Consider the following 16,462-nt stretch of genomic DNA (forward strand, 5'->3'; position numbering starts at 1 on the left):
TGGGCCAGTAGCCTGCATGACAGAAGATCAACAAACGGATGTTGTGTGTTCCTTGGCTCCAACTTAATTTAATGGCACTCTAGAAAATAGAAAGTTATTGCTCTATCATCTACTGAAGCAGAGTATAGAGCCCTTACACAAGGTTCAATTGAGCTTGCTTGGTTTTGTAGTTTGTTCTCCGAAATAGGATTGCAACTTACTGATATTCCTATCATTTGGTGTGACAACCAAAGTGCTGGATCCTTGGCCTCTAATCTTGTCTTTCATGGCAGGACAAAACATATTGAGTTTGATGCTCATTATGTGAGAAATCAGGTGACTGAAAATAAACTGAAAGTTCAGTATGTTCCTACTGAATTGTAGAAAGCAGATGTTCTTACTAAACCATTGCCAGCCTCTAAGTTTGCAACATTTCGAGATAAGCTCAATGTAAGAGCTCCTCCATCAGTGTAACAAGCTACAGAGTTTCTGTTTCTTTTAAGGTGTTAAAGTTGTTTCAGATTTATTGTTTGTTGTTCAAGATTTACTTATGGAACTGCTCTCTGAATGCTCTTGTATGGTTCACCAAGTATCCCTTCCTCTGAACTAGACTGTTCTCTCCGCTGATGGAACTAGTCTCTAAATGCCTCTCCACTGATGAATATGCTCTCTGAATGCTCTTGTACGATGAAGCTTCATTTGCGGGAAGATGTTAGAATCAATTCTTAAATGACAAGTTTATGGAAGTTTGGTTTAAGGGAAGATGTTAGGATTAGTTTCCCAAATTGTCTATGGAAGTTTGGTTTAAGGGAGGATGTTAGGATTAGTTTCCCAAATTGTCTACTCTAATTTTAGTAACTGGCAAGTGACTTTAGCCTAGCCTTGCTAATGAGCAACTTGACTCACGTGTATTGTGCTCTTGCTATATAAACAGAGCTTGTAATTAATTTCAATAATCAATCAATACAGTTAAAGCTTAGTATTCTTCTCTTTTACTTGTTTCTTTATCTCTCTCAAATCCTACCTTCAACTATAGCATAATATATGACATTTTACATTATGAAACAATAATGAATCTAATATTAATTCACAGAGCCTGTAATGTAACAATAGACAATTTAACGTCCCATACAAAGACCTCATATAATTATTTTCACTTTGATTTCTTCATGATGATTAGATCAAGATTTATTATCGTTGTTCTTCTTCTTGTCGTTATTATTTTAGATCATATGGTATCGAAAACTCCAAACTTTGACTATATTGGAAAATAATCATACTTCATGTATAAACTTCTTATATAAAATAATATATTTTAAGATGATTGAATGATTTTATGTAAGATTAATTAAATAAATTGAAGAATATTATATGTCAAATATATAAGGTTGTTACATTAGTTTTAAAGGAATAGTTTATATCGATAATTTGTATATGTAGCATTATTGATCATAAAAATAACACTCCCCTATTGGAGAAAGTATATTGGGGGAGGGGGCAAAGTATAATATTTAATGAATGAAGGAGACCAAAGAGAAACACATTTATTTACGAAATTTAATTTAAGGGCGATAAAATGTAACATTTCTAAAATAAAGGGTCAACGGAATATTTAATGAATAAGGGAGACCAAAGGTAAACAAATTTGTATAAAAAATTGCATTTGAGCCTTTGAGGGGATAAAATGTAACATTTTAGAAATAAGGAGGCCAAAATTAGCTTTTTGTAAGATAACAATTTTTATACATAATCACCCGACATTATCCTCATAAGAGCATCTCCAATGGTGTTTTTTATTTTATAGAGTATCTTTCATATAAATAAAGAACATTTTCATTAAATTCTAAATATAAAGAACAAATTTTTTATTCAAATCCAATAAACTTTTTAAATTTAATGGAGATGCTCTTCAATTTCAAGAAAAATAGAAAGAGAATTAATAAATAAAATACATAAATACTTGTAGTTTATTAATTAAAATTAGGATAGAGAGTGAAATTTTACTTTCTATAAGTGGAAAGTCAAAATTACTATTTAATTTTAGATTTAAAGAATAAAAAATTTGTTAGGTTCTTGTTTTTATATAAATTGTCCCTATAATAAAAAGTTTTGATGATATAAAAACGCTATCATACCCACATTATCCTCATAACAGCCCCCATTAATTAAACCAACCTCCAAATCACCCGACATCACCCCACCCATCCGCAAACCACCAACAAGTGACAGCCACCGTCATAATTTCTTTAAGAGAAATTTTTAATTTTTAATTTCTCTATTTGTGGAAAGCAATCAATCTTATTGTAGTAGTTCATTAGAATGATAAATAAAATTTAAAAATGTTCATAACAAGAAAATTGATATTTAAAATAATACTAATAAAATACAATACTGTTTATGTGACATCCTCTCATCAATCTTTCCCATTCATATAATAACCTGATATGTAACTATTGATTTATGATACTATTTACGAGGGATTCTAATAATACCATACTAATCAACATTAGATTTTTTCAGGCACATGTGATTAAATAGACCTGATGTAATGAGGTGATATTGGATCTCTATAAATTGACCTCCAGCTGTCAAATGGGTGAAGGATAGATTAGGTGTAAGTGCATTGAATCTCTATAAATTGACCTCCGGCTCTTCAAGCGAGACACATTAAATTCCGTATCTTTCACGATGGATCTCATTTCGACACCATTCAATATGGAGCTCTCATGTCTCTTCCTTTTCTATCTCGCTCCCCTTCTTCTCATTCTTGCTTCCGGCATTCGTTCACTCCGAAGCAGACACAAAAACCTGCCACCAGGGAGCTTCGGATGGCCTCTTATCGGAGAAACAATTCAATGCCGGAAGCAAGAGAAGTTTGTACTCGATAGAATGAAGAAATACTCTCCGGATATTTTCAAAACCAGGATTCTCGGAGAAAAAGTTGCAGTCATTTGCGGTCCAGACGGCCATAAATTTATCTTCACCAATGAACACAAACTCTTCACTCCAGTCCTGCCCTATTCCATGCAAAAGCTCTTCCTGTCTAAAGATCGTACAGGAAGCTTTAAGATCAAAGAAGCATTGAAAAGCGCAAGAACCGCACTAGGGTTCCTGAAACCTGAAGCCCTGGTAAAGTTTGTGGGCAAAATGGATTCCATTACTCAACAACAAATGGAAACTTTTTGGGAAGGAAATGACGAAGTGAAGGCATTCCCTCTATAGCTAAATTTCTAACCTTAAGTATCGCCTGTAGTTTATTCATGTGCACTGAAGATCCTGAGCTCGTTGCCAGGACTATTACCAGTCTTGATGATGTAAAAGTAGGGATGTTTTCTGCTCCTTTAAATTTTCCCGGAACGAATTTTCGTAAAGCATGCAAAGCAGCAGCTGCAGTTCACAAAGAGTTAAGGGCCATAATTTCTGAGAAGAAAGCTACAATGGCGAGAGGAGAACCGACGGTGGATATTTTGTCACATATGATTTTAGTCACAGATGGATCTGGGGAAAGTATTCCAGAGGTTGAGGTTGCGGACAAACTGTTGAGTTTCCTTGTTGTAGGATATGGCACTGTCGCTTCCATCATGACTTTGTTCATGAAACACGTTGGAGAGAGGCCTGACATATACGATAAAGTCCTTGCTGGTGATTAATTACCCTAATCATAACTCTTTTTATTGTTTTTTGTTTTTGTTTTTTGAATCTTTTAGGTAGTGTTATGGTAATCTATAAATTCGACGGTCTCATCACTCACTTGAGTGAGATGGTGAAACTGTTTCATATGAATTTTTCTTCATACATTGACCTTGAAAATCACTGGATGTGCTGTTGAGATTATTAAGTGCGATCTGACGGTTCTCAATGGCCTGGTATAATTTTTTGGATAATTTATTGCTATATTTTGTTATGTTGGACTTGATCGCTTGGTTTCAAACTTTCAATTAAATTAGAGCAACAAGAAATCGCAGCCTCAAAGAAGCCTGGGGAGCTCTTGAATCGGGATGATATGCAAAAGATGAAATATTCCTGGAAAGTATTTTGACTACAATAGCGTTTGTGGGAATTTTTTTTTTTTTTTTTTAAATGGATATAAATATTGCTTGTGTTTTTCTATAAATTGTAATTTTTTTTTTTTTTTTTTTTTAAAACATTGTAAGTTTTGAAAATGATTAATTTAGTGATGAATATTCCATGCTGCATGTAGGCCTTAGTAGTATTTCCTTCAAATCGTTTCTTCCCAATGAATTATAATGCAATCAATGGTTTATTTCTTTCCCAATCAATTATAGTAGTAAATAATTTCTTTCCCAATCAATTATAATGTAATCGGTGAATTATATAAAGTACATATTTTTATTATAACTTAGAAAAATTATTATGATAATAAGTACAATTTTTTTTTCAATTTTTTTTTTAATTCTTTAGCAAATCAATTCCTTGAAACCTAAAAACCCGAAGCTTTACATTTTCTTGAAAGTGACTTATTATTTTTTTACTTTCACTCAAACTTTTTATGGATACGTTGAGATCTTCAATTTATTAAAGAGTTCAGGATTTTTGTTTTTATGAAACTTTTTTTTTTTTCTTCCAGGTATATTGGAATGTAAATTAAACAAACAGGAACTCTAAATACTTCCCAAATCCAGAAAAATTTGACCCATCAAGACATGATGAAACAAATAATTTACCTCTTTTCACATTTGTTCCATTTGGAGGGGGACCTCGGATGTGCCCAGGAAAGGAATATGCTCGACTAGTAATACTCACTTTTGTTCACAATGTGGTGAAGAGATTTAAATGGGAGATGGTCCATCCGAAAGAAAGAATTATAGGCGAAGCAATGCCAACTCCAGAACAAGGACTTCTATATTATATGCTAAAGTTTAATTCCAATATGGGAATGGTTACATATGTTAATAATCTTTAGGAACATTATTAGATAGATGATAACCGTTGGATTGATAATAGTTGAAAGGACGAGTATCAATGTAAGGTTGGAATCATCTATCGCCTAATTAATGCTTGTGTAGCCTTTTGCAAATTATTCTATGAAAATGATATGTAGTGCTTGCCATAATATGTTCAAATAATTCATGAGTTTGTGATGCTTATCCTTGAGTTGTCATAACAGGTGAAATTTGCATTTATTTTTTCTTCTATTTTTATAAAATGTCACGCCCCCTCCTGGGTTTCCCTACCCCATCGGACCCGAGTGCTCCTAGGGACTCAGAATCCTGAACGGAGGGTGAATTTTTTTAAAAAATTGTAAGTTTATAAACTAATCTAAGTTCATTAAACATATGTTATTGCAAAATAGGTTGATTGAGTTCATTTGTGCTTGGAGTTGGCCATTCATCATCAACACATAAACAAACATCCAGAACTTAAAGTAAAGCACACAAAAGGTATTTACATGGTTCGGCCCACTGCTTATATCCCCGGGACCACGTCTTCTATAGCAATTATTCAAATTTCATTACAAAGTTGAAGTTAAGTAAACAAGTGTAAAGCACTCCCAGTTTTCACAACACTTTAACTTCACCCTTTGGTTGACCCAATGTCTTGCCACAGCTTGCTTGAATCTAAGAAACCTCCTGGACAACTCGAGCTCTACTCAAGCTTCAATGCCGAAGACAACCTTCAGCTCCACAACTTGAAATCCCTTCAAGCTTTCGTCGATGGAACCATGTTCCAACACCCTTAAACACTAAGATTACATAAGTATTTTGAGCATTAAAAACAACAAAGAAACCTAACCTAAGATGAATAAAACCTCTAAGTATTTTCAAAGAACAATAAAAGGAATATTCAGGTTCAAACGTAAATGCAAGGATGAAGAAGATTACAAAGAATCCTTACTCAACAATCCAATGGACAGCCAACCGACAAAGCCTTACACATGTTTGGCTATTTAAGAAAAGTTTTCAACAACTTGTCAGGACTTCTAAAAAGGAAAAACAAATTTCTAGGACCACATCTGAAATGTTTGAAACTTGTGTGTGGGCCACTCACGTATATTTTAGTCCTGGATAAAATCCTAACAACCTATGAAAAGTCAACATTTGTACTAAGGTCTAACTGGACGACTGTTTACACATCTGACTCTAATGTGCCCATATTTTGCGATAAAATCAAACTAGCTAAATGTACATACATCAACACAATGTCACGACATATGTAAACTATAGAAACGATTGTGCATAATCAAAAAGATGTGCAAACATCAGAAATGAATGTGCCGACACAACTTCATAAGTTGGAAAAAGTACTTACAAAAATGTTTCATAAAAATCCTTCATAAAAAATAATTAAAGGTGGGACAATCAATACTTCAAAATACAAGTTCCGAACAAAAGGTCCTGAAAATCCAAATATAGAAAACATAGTATCAGAGTGCACTAAAATTTTACAAATCATATGTCAATGGCCAACCTAGAGTGTAGAGTATGCTCCGCACAAACCTAGTCTACAACAAGATTGGCCTCTAGCAAGGTGTCATGGCCACCAAACAAGTAGAGATCAACGAAGAACTAATACCTATCCACGGTGTGGTTACCGTCCAATCAAATCTCTTCATCATCTGTTATCTCATCAAGGCTGAGTTACAGAAATAGAGTCAACCTCAGATATCCTTGATATCTTGGTATTCGATTACTAAACCAACGACCAAAATAATAAATTAGATTGAGTGACAACTTAAACCCACTGTGGCCACAGATTTATTGTAGTTGCCAATATAACCGAACTTTGCAGTGAGATAACTTCCCCCGTACTTGACAATGATGAATCATTTATTGATCCACAATAGCCTTAACACACTTCTTGATGTAGCCAATCACTAATGTTTTGATAGCCTTGAATAGAACTACATTGGGCTAGTGTCAAACTACACCGACAAGATTGGCCTCTAGCAAGGTGTCATGGCCACCAAACAAGTAGAGATCAACGAAGAACTAATACCTATCCACAGTGTGGTTACCGTCCAATTGAATCCCTTTATCATCTATTATCTCATCAAGGCTGAGTTACAGAAATAGCATCAACCTCAGATATCCTTGATATCTTGGTATTCGATTACTAAACCAACGACCGAAATAATAAATTAGATTGAGTGACAACTTAAACCCACTGTGGCCACAGATTTATTGTCGTTGCCAATATAATCGAACTTTGCAGTGAGATAACTTCTCCCGTACCCGACAGTGATGAATCATTTATTGATCCACAATAGCCTTAACACACTTCTTGATGTAGTCAAACTACACCGATTGATGTACAAAGCACTCCAGTGATCTCAAGTCTAAAGATCACATGCACCACCATCCGTTAGAGGATTTATTCCACAGACACTAGGTTACCATATATGTGGAATCTTTTGGTGGGTTATTCTAGTGAACTTGCATACAGCAAGCACCTATGTGTTGCACTAGGTTGTCACCAAACAACCTTGACAAGTGAGATCAGTCACTTCCTTTCGACATAGTCGTTTAACACTATAATAACCTTACCGTATTATATATGCCTTTGGTCAGAATAATACTACAAACATTTCTAGATTGGCCACCATATGTGATCATAGGGTCCTCACTATCGAGATTTAAAATAGTCAATACCCTCATCACGGCTTTACCACTCTACGGACATATATCAACACATATAGAATAAATTATATGTATAGAGAAAAATGTATGTTATTGATGAGTTAACGACTTTTTCCCAACATAATAATTGTTTAATAACACTTTCCTACCCATAGATTTTTAAAATACTATTTTACTATCCAAATTTATATTTTGGGGGCGAATAAAGAGCAAGCTCGTTCTAGGCTATTGGGGCTTTTGAAGAGTGGAGACTGATGAGTCTTTTGGTGGTAGAAGGTTGGATTTTGGTGGTTAGGATTGATCCAAATTTAACTTGAGAGGGGCAGTTGCGCAAACCCTAATCATTTTATTGTTGAAAATTGGCAGGGTTAGCGGGAGTAGGGTTTGAGAGGTTTTAGTGAGTGATGATCGAGAAAGAGAATGGTGTTGGTGTGGGGTTGCAACGATGCCGAAATCAAAAACAGAATATAAATTTGGATAGTAAAGTGGTATTTTAAAAGTCTGTTGGTGGGAAAGTGTCATTAAGCCATTATTTGCGTGGGAAAAATTTGCTTACTCTTTATTGATATGAACATGATTTATAAAGACAATATTACAATAATTGATTGGCTCTAGGGTACATACACTAAGAATCTCCCACTTGCATTATATACAATCATCCATGTACTTAATACCAAATGACCCTAAGTGCTTTTCATGCTTCTACTGCATCAGAGTCTTCGTTAGTGGATCGATGAGATTTTCATCCATAGGTAATTTAATTTGCAAATCTGCACATTTTTCCTCTGAACCATTTCTCTGATCAGATAAAACCTTCTAAGTATGTGTTTGGACCTCTAATGAGACTGTGGTTCCTTAGCCTATGCCATTGCCCCATTGTTGTGACAATAGATATCCACTGGATCAATAATAGACGAGACCACTCTAAATTCACTGATGAACTTCTTGATCCAAACTGCTTCTTTAGCCGCATCGCTTAATTTGATATACTCAGCTTCCGTGGTAGAATTTGCTACAGTGCTTTGCTTGGAGCTCTTCCAGCTCACTAAAGCTCTATTGAGACAAAATACAAAACCGCATTGTGAACGGTTATCATCTTCGTCCGTTTGGAAACTAGCATCACTATATTCTCTAATAGTGAGCTCATCATCTCCTCCATAAACCAAGAACATATCTTTAGTCCTTTTCAAGTACTTAATGATGTTATTGACTACAGTCTAGTGACGTTCACCTAGATTCGATTGATATCTGCTACAAGTGCTTAGGGCACACGAGACATTAACCTGAGTACACAATAAGAGTGAGCACGGGTAGCGGGTAAAACCGGAACCTGCGGGTAGACCGGAATCGAAACTTGAACCTACCAGAACCGACACTATATAGGTAGGTTCTAGTTCCATTTTATTGGAACCGACACTATGTGGTTCCGGTTCTAGTTCCTATAGGTTTCAAAACCGAAACCGAAACCGAAACTATGAAAAGAACCTCAAACGGGTACCGAGCTTGGAACTTGTTTGTGTTTTGGTTTTATTAAGAAATTTTATGTGAATTGTGATGAACTGATTGAATTCAAGTGTTGCCTAGAGATTAAAGGATTTATGAGATATTGGACACAAATGAATGAGTAATCAAAAGTTAAAAACTACTAAATATAGGTTTTCTTAATTTGTTACGGGTGTATTTATAAACTTTTAAGGTATTTTTCTCATTTTTAAACTAATAGGGGGTAATTGATTTTTTACAGGATACCCAGGTAAGGAATTGGAACCTACATTTCAGGTTTTGGTTCCTTGAATTTAAGAACCGGAACATACGGATTCTAGTTTCGATTCCTATTTTTGGGAGCCTGCACTGTGCGGTTTTGGTTCCGATTCTCTCATAAAATGCAGGGTACCCGGAGCCGCTCACCCCTAGTACACAACACGACATACATGATAGATCCAATGCTTAATGCATATGGAATTTTTTTCACCTTATCTCTCTCTTCCTGTGTCCTTGGACACATCTCCATAGAGAGATATATGCCATGTGACATAAGAAGAAATCCTTTCTTAGACTCTTCCATGTTGAATCCTTTTAGGACCCTATCTATGTATATACTCTGACTTAGGTCGAACAGCCTACGCGATCTATCACGATAGATCTTTATACCAAGAACGTAGGCTACCTCACCTAAGTCCTTCATGGAGAAGCACTTAGATAACCAAGTTTTTACCGTCTACAAGTTTGATATATCGTTCCCTATCAAAGGTATGTCGTCGACATAAAACACTAGTAATGCAATTGCGCTCGCACTGACTTTCTTGTAAACATAGGGCTCCTTTTTGTTTTTGATGAAATCAAAATCTTTTACAGCTCAATCAAAATGAATGTTCCAAATCCTTGAAGCTTCCTTGAGTCTATAAATGGATCTCTACAACTTGCAAATCTTATTTGCTTGTCCATCAAGAACGAAACCATCGGGTTGTGTCATATACACATCCTCTTCAATGTTTCCATTCAAGAAAGTTATTTTGACATCCATTTTTCAAATTTCTAATCATGATATGCAACAACCGTAAGCATAATCTAGATAGACTTCAGCATCGCAACTGGCAAAAAGGTTTCATCATATTCAATGCCATGAACTTCTTTAAAACCTTTAACAACCAGCTATGTTGTATAGGTATGCACATAACCATCCATGTTAGTCTTCTACTTGAAAACCCATTTATTCCCTATGGGTTCTGCCCCTTTCAGGTATATCCACTAGAGTCCATACTTAGTTTTGGTACATGAAGTCCACCTTAGATTTCATAGCTTCTAGCAATTTAGCGGAATCTAAATCCAATACAGCATCGTCATAGGTTTTGGATTCATCGTCTTGATAAACCAATACGCTATCACGCTGAGTCACGAGAAAACCATATCTCTTAGGCTCTCAATGTACTCTCCCAGATCTATGCAACTCCAATGTATCTTGAGGTGGTTCACTTTGATACATAAACTGTTGAGTAACCTCCTCATGATGTTCAATCACACCTGGTGACACATTATTCCGTCCTCCGTCGAATGCATCTTGTGAAACTAAAACTTTATCAAGTTCTACTTTCCTCCCATTAGTACCTCTTAGAAGAAATTCCTTCTTTAAGAAGACCCTTGTTCGAGCAACATAAACTTTGTGCTCTTCTGGATAATAGAAATAGTATCCCTTGGTCTCCTTAGGATACCTTACAAAAATGCATATATCAAAATTTGGGCCTAGCTTGTTCGAAGTCAATTTCTTAACATAAGCTTCACAACCCCAAATATTTTATTAAGATAAATCAAGCTTTTGGACACTCTAAAGTTCATATGGAGTCTTATCTATAGACTTTGACAGCACATGGTTCAGTATATGGGTTACATCCTTTAGGGCATAACCCCAAAATGATGTAGGTAGATTGGTAAAACTCATCATAGACCGAACCATGTCGAGCAAGGTTCGATTTCTCCTTTCAGACACACCATTATGCTACGGTGTATAAGGAGGTGTGAGTAGTGATACCATCCCATATTCCTTTAGGTATTAATAAAACCCAAAGTTCAAGTATTCACCTCCTCGATATGACCAAAAAGTCTTAATACTCTTGCCTAACATATTCAGTACTTCATTCATGAATTCTTTAAATTTATCAAAAGCTTCAGATTTATGTCTCATAAGATAAACATAATCGTATTTACTGAAATCATCAGTAAATGTGATGAAGTACGAATATTCACCTTTGGCTTCAACTATTAGTGGACCACATACATCACCATGGATGATGCCTAATAGTTTTGTAGCCCTTTCATTGTGTCTAGTAAAAGGCGATTTGGTCATTTTGCCTAAAAGGCATGACTCACACACCTCAAAAGACTAGAAGTCAAATGGGTCCAAAATTTCATCTTTGTGGAGTTTTACAATGCCGGTCTAATTGATATGGCCTAGCCTACAATGCCAAATGTATGGTTGGGTCTGTCTGCTATATTTAGCCTTCTTTGTTTCCATGTTGAGAATTTCCTTATTGTTTGAATCAAGAACATACAATCCATTATGTAATCTAGTAGTTCCATATAGAATACCATCCATACTAAAGGACAACAATCCATTAGAAATAACAAAATGATATCCTATTTCATCCAAAGTTGTTGGAGTAGGTGCCCTAGAGCCAATCTATTATTGTAAAATTGACTCTGTAATAAATGTTTATTTATCAATAAAAGGCATATTCTTCTATATCGTGTAAATCATAGTTATATGTAATGATATATGTCCTTAGGATGGTAGAACCATGACGAGGATATCAAGTGTTTCAAATCTTGATAGTGAGAACCCTATGATCACGTATGGTGGTTATTCTAGAAACATTCGTAGCCCTAGTATTATTCTAACTAAGGACATAGAATATGGTAAGGCTATCATAGTATTGAACGACCTTGTCAAGAGGTAGTGACTGATCTCACTTGTCAAGGTTGTTTGTCAACAATCTGGTGCAACGCATGGGTGCTTGCTAGAGGCAAGTTCACTGGACAGACCCACAAGAGGATTCCATATGGATGGTAACCCCAGTATCTATGGAATAAATCCTCTAACGGATGGTCGTGCATGTAATCCTTAGACTTGAGATCATGTAATACTTTCTTTCTAGCTAGTATACTCGTAAAATAATCAATAAAACTCATTAAAAATATATATATGAAAATACATATATAAACGAGTAATAAAGTATGGGCCCATATTTAATTTTTCTTTATATACAAATATTTACAAAATACACTCAAAATAACAACTTGACAGTGTAGCCCATCCCTTCCACCACGTGACGTCCAAGTGACTGCAACTCGCCTATTACCTACAAAAACATTGAAAACAATGGAGTGAGCATTAATTGCTCAGTAAGTAAACCTGCTATGCTACCCTTCTCTCTCCGTTGCTTAAATCCTGAATTTTCTTTCCTTACAACTCATTTCCTGAGTATTCTTTATTCTTTCTCTGTTCTTTCTCATTCTTTCTCTGTTTTTCTCTCAATTTTCTAATTTTTCACTACTCACGATAATGAGAATGGTATTATGCATATTCATGATGCAAATGCACAAATGCATATATTATGCATTTTCTTTCTATTTTTCTCATTCTGTTTTCTGTTTCTTATTCTTTATTTCTTTCTTTCTTTTGCTAGTCTTTCTTTCTATTCTTTCTTTTCTTTCTTTATATTCGTTCTTTCTTTTCTTTTCTATTCTTTCTTTCTTTCTTTTTATTCTTTCTTTCTATTCTTTTTTTCTTTCTTTCTTTTTATTCTTTCTTTCTATTCTTTCTTTCTTTCTTTCTATTCTTTCTTTTCTTGCCGATCGGACTTGGTTGAGGCATGGATTTGGAGCCTTGGCCGTGTTAGTGAATTCTCTAATTCTGGGTACAGTCCTCATCCACACGCACTTCTAACGGACTGTACAATTCTTCTTTCTGAATTCTGAGGCCGCTCACAAAAGGCAGCGTGCATGTGGGACTATGTCACTCACGGGCTCCCCATCGCAACAACGTTCTCTTCTTTTTATCTTTTTACACTTCTTTAACTAAAATTTCAGATTTGAATATCTTAATATTCTCATTTCTTTCTATTTTCTTTTTAACATATTTTAGTGCTTTTTCATGCTCTTATGGAGATATATGCTTGTAGATGGTTCCATGCTTATAATTCTTTCTAAATGCAAATGTTTAAATGCAAAGATGCCATGTAGCATAAAAATATATTTCTCTCTACCATCTACAAACTCATATCAATTCATAAATGAATAAAACTCATGCATACACTTCTCTTGGACATTTCATCAAACATATTGCATGCATAATCAAACTCCAATTTGACTACAATTCTATCTCTTTCTCAAGCCACCAATATTTGGAGTAAAACTCCCTTAAACAATTACTAAACCTGTCCAAAACAATACACTCCCAAAAATTCTGCTCAACTCTTTCTAAATTCAACCAAACTTCAATTAATCATCACACAACCAAAACCAATTCTCATGGCTAAATTCTATTCATCATTAATCATCAAACTCGTCAATAATTCATCAATTTCATCAACAATTCTCAAAATCATAAGCATATACATATATGTAAAATCTCTACACACTTGATTTCTCAAATCATAACTTGGGTAGGATTTACTTACCTTTGATATGAGCAATCCAACCCCTTTAAGAATCTTCTTTGATCAAACTCTCTTCCTCTTAAATCCTATAAGCACAAACCATCAAAATTCAACACTTTAAAAATGAAAAATCACTTCTTAGTGCAAGGATCTTACGTAAAGTTGCTTGGGATTGAAAATCCACTCAAAATTCCCAAAATCTATGAATTTCTTTTGGAAAAGAAGTGAAGAAATTGAGAGGATTTGGAGGAGAAGTGGCGTGAAAATGGGTTGAAGAGTGGCTTGGGTTTCACTGTTCAATCCTTGATATAACATAAAAATATATATTAGTTTCCCATTTTGCCCTTGCACTTTCTTTAAAATTCTATCTATGTCCCTTAGTCAATTACCATAATGCCCTCATTTTTATTGCATTCCCCATGAAATTCTATCTCTTTTCACTCTCCACTTTTTCAACTAATTTTGAGTGAAAAGACCATTTTACCCTTAATGCAAGTTTAAGGCATTTTCTTCACATTTTCTCAAAATAACTTTAGCAAAAATCAACTAAAGGTATAAGAGCATAAATTAAATTACGTACCTCCATGTGGGCGTTACAGATCACTGGAGCGCCTTGTGCACCAATTAGTGTAGTTTGACACTAGCCCAACGTAGTTCTATTCAGAGCTATCAATATGGTAGTGATTGGCTACATTGAGAAGTGTATCGAGACTATGGTGGATCGAAAAAAGATTCATTATTCCTCAGTACGGGATAAATTATCTCACTGGGTAATTCAGTAAATGGCAATGACACTAAATCTGTGGCCACAGTGCGATTGAGTTGATGCTCAATCCAATTTATTATTCCGATCATTGGTCCATTAACTAAATACAAACATGTCAAGGATATCTGAGGTTGACACTATTTATGTACCTCAGTCTCGATGAGATAACAGATGATGAAAGGATTGGATTGGATTGCACGGTAACCATACCGTTGATAGGTTACGGTTTCGTTGAATCCGAATCTATCCGGTGGCCATGATGCCTTACTAGGGGCCAATCTTGGTCTGTGTGTAATGAGATGATTAATTGATGTTAATCGCAATACTACATACTGCCAATATTATGAGGAGCCTTCAAATCATACACTTAGAAGATAATTTAAGAATCAATTTGTGAGAAGGGTATTTTCGTCTTTCAAGATGAAAAGGTATTTTGGTAATCTCACAGTGCAATTAAATTAGCTAAGGTTGTTGCCTGTATTTAATTTTAATATTAAAATTAAATTAGTGAGATTATATTTAAATATATCTATGTATATATTTAAATGAATTATTATTATTAATTAAATGTTAATATATTATTATATATTAATTTATTTTAATTATAATAATAATTAATTAATTAAAATACCATAATGGGGGTGTTTGGTTGCAAGGGTGAACTAGGGTTGGAGCCCATGACTATTCCTAAGTGAAATAGGGTTCTAATTGTTGCACTATATAAGTGCAACTTGAAATTAAAACCAAGGTGAATTCATTCATTCAATTAAAATTAAAAACCCTAGCCACCATTTTTACTCTCTCTCACATTTCACTCTTGAGGGAAAAGAAAAGTTTTATTTTTCTTCTTTCTTGATTCTTGAAGCCCTTTGATTGTTCTAGCAAAATAATCAAGGGTTTTGCAGATTGTCTTCGTATGGATTTTCGTGAGTGTGATCCCACTTTGGATCGATTAACGAAGAATTACGTGAACAGTGTCGATGAACAATGTCCAATAAACAGTGTCGATGAACAATTGCCGGTGAATAGTGCTATGAACGGTTTTCGTGAGCGTAATCAGAGATATTCGGAGGAGCCTCCAAACATGTGTAAGCATTATGAATCCTTGTATGGATTTATCATATTAAATAATGCAAAATTTATAAACATTATAATCTGTACCCAAATTTGGGATTAAAGCATATGATCTGTTTTTATTTGTTTTAAAACTATGTTTTTCCGCTGCGTAAACCCGATCACATGCTAACAAAAATGGATACAAAAATTATATTTCTTGAAATTACAAATACGTAATAACAATCTTTAAGTTCTAATAATAAGCACGTAGGCAAAGATAAACAATATGACCCTACAACTAATGCAACAATGTGAGCTCCATTTCCAACTCGTAGGTCCACTTCTTCTTTGGCAAGAACTCTACTCTACCTTAGTCCTTGCATATTAGTACAAATGTGAGAACCGCATCCTGTGTCAATGACCCAAGATGTTGAAGGAGAAAAATTGATCTCAATCATGAACATACCTGAAGTTGAAGCGTATGAATTCTTCTTATTTGCAAGGAAGGCCTTGCAATGTTTCCTCCAATGTCAGATGGATATGTTAAAGGCTCAAAGGTTGAGATAGTAGGAAAAATCTTGGGTTTGCTTGTTGCAAGATATAGCATTGTGGCTTCTGTCATGACTTTCTTCATGAAATATGTTGGAGGGAGGCTTGACATATGCCAGAAGATCCTTGTTGGTGATTAACCTACAACTTATTATATAGTTTTTTTTTTTTTTCCTTAAAAAATCTTTTAGGGTTATGCTTACTAACCTGAAAAAGTTATTGATTATTGAGAATCATTAGATCTGTATGATTGAGATTATCGAGAGATATATGATAGTTTTAAGGTACTGACCTGACAATATTATCGACCCTTAACAATCATTGGATATAGTAGTACTATTTAGACTATCACGATAGGTCTA

The 16,462-nt window shown here is 34.7% G+C and overlaps 1 pseudogene; it reads left to right on the top strand.

Moving 5' to 3' along the window:
- The first annotated feature begins 2,667 nt into the window (after positions 1-2,667).
- On the top strand, positions 2,668-16,240 carry LOC116141010 (annotated as a pseudogene).
- The last annotated feature ends 222 nt before the right edge of the window (positions 16,241-16,462 follow it).

This window comes from Pistacia vera, unplaced genomic scaffold, assembly GCF_008641045.1.
Source record: "Pistacia vera cultivar Batoury unplaced genomic scaffold, PisVer_v2 Contig39, whole genome shotgun sequence".
Taxonomy (NCBI): Eukaryota; Viridiplantae; Streptophyta; class Magnoliopsida; order Sapindales; family Anacardiaceae; genus Pistacia; species Pistacia vera.